Here is a 1,922-nt window from a genome sequence, read left to right on the forward strand (position 1 = left end):
TTTTTGGAGTTTTGACCTCAGATTCGAATTTTTCACAACTTTTTACGTAGGAATTGACCATTTATTTATAATTTTTACTCATTTGCAACTCCTCCATTATAGTATTTTACAAAAAAATTATAGTAATACACACCAAAAAATAATTAAGAAATGGTAGGAAATATACTAAAAAATATGCATGCATATGAAAATATAGGTAATGAGAGTATAGGTACTGAACTTACCATTGCACACCAAAAAATTAAGAAATGGTAGGAAATATACTAAAAAATATGCATGCATATGAAAATATAGGTAATGAGAGTATAGGTACTGAACTTACCATTGAATGTTGAATGGGTTCTAATTTTGAAATAAAAATTTTTCTTCCTCCTCTTCCAACTTCCAATAGACTAAGCACATATCTTATTTGATCCTGCCTATAACCTTGAAACACTACACCCCGTCCCCGTGTCAAAATTATCTGTCCCGGCCGCCCGGCGGCAATTTTTAAAATTTATTTTATATTTATTTTTGTTTGCTTTGTAATTCGCTTGTTTGTAATATCTAATTTAAATGAAAAGTATAATATAAACGTGCAAACTAGAGATAAAAAGTAAAAAATGAATTCAGATTGTACGCGTTGGGGAAAAAAAAATCAAAATTTCGAATTTCCCGCCAACTTTACACGCTCATGAAGGCTCTGTGTGGGTGTGTTTATGAACAGGGCTGAGATGAGCTCGGACGACGTGAGATAGCTGTCCCGGCGGCAATTTTTAAAATTCATTTTATATTTATTTTTGTTTGCTTTGTAATTCGCTTGTTTGTAATATCTAATTTAAATGAAAAGTATAATATAAACGTGCAAACTAAAGATAAAAAGTAAAAAATGAATTCAGATTGTACAAGTTGCGGAAAAAAAAATCAAAAATTCGAATTTCCCGCCAACTTTACACACAAAAAGTCCGACGATGTCCTACGATGGCCCTGTTCATAACCACGGCCTGAAGGACTCTGCTTATTAGGTAGGGGTATTTTATTTATGTGAAATGGAAATTTTTCCTAATCCAAAATATTCCACTGTGGTCACTTTTTTTATCCCCACCACAGTGCTTTTTGTTCTGGATAATAAAATGCAAAGTCAGCTGATTTCTTCTTCCATTTGCTAGTTCAAATGCTAATAATAATAAAAAAAGTGGATTTGCTGGAAAAAAAAGATGGCGACAAAATGATACAAGTTTTTTTCTCTTCCAACAGGGGTGAAAAATTTTTCACTCAAATCCAAAAATATCCAAAACAAAAGGAGGGGAAATGAATAATAAAATACAAAAAATGGACGAAATGGAAAAATTTTCACTTTTTTCCAACATTGCCACAAAATAAAATACGCGTTAGAAGTCGTAGAAGAAAAAGAAAAATTCCGTTGGTCCTCATTTTTCCTGCTCTATGACTTTGAAACATCACACAAGTAGCGCGACTGATATAGCAAAAAATAGATCAGTTGCGCTTACTTGGGTGATGTTTCAAAGTCATAGAGCAGGAAAAACGAGGACCAACGGAATTTTTCTTTCTTCTTCTTCTACGACTTCTAGATACCGAGATAAATCGATTATAAAAAATACAGGTAAATCGTAAACTTTGACGTCACGGCATACGCCCCCGTAGGCGATGACGTCAATAATTCATGACTCCCCGGCTTGCGTTTGTTTGTGCGCAAGCGTTCTGCGCATTTTGACGTTAAGTCTGACGTCCACAACTCTTTAGACTTTGTCATTGGAACGGCAATTAAAAATTGGAATTTTCGACCTTTTAAAGTTACTTTTTTGGAGTTTTGACCTCAGATTCGAATTTTTCACAAACTTTTTACGTAGGAATTGACCATTTATTTATAAATTTTTACTCATTTGCAACTCCTCCATTATAGTATTTTACAGAAAAAAATT

This window comes from Diaphorina citri, unplaced genomic scaffold (genome assembly GCF_000475195.1).
Source record: "Diaphorina citri unplaced genomic scaffold, Diaci psyllid genome assembly version 1.1 scaffold674, whole genome shotgun sequence".
In the NCBI taxonomy this organism is placed as follows: domain Eukaryota; kingdom Metazoa; phylum Arthropoda; class Insecta; order Hemiptera; family Psyllidae; genus Diaphorina; species Diaphorina citri.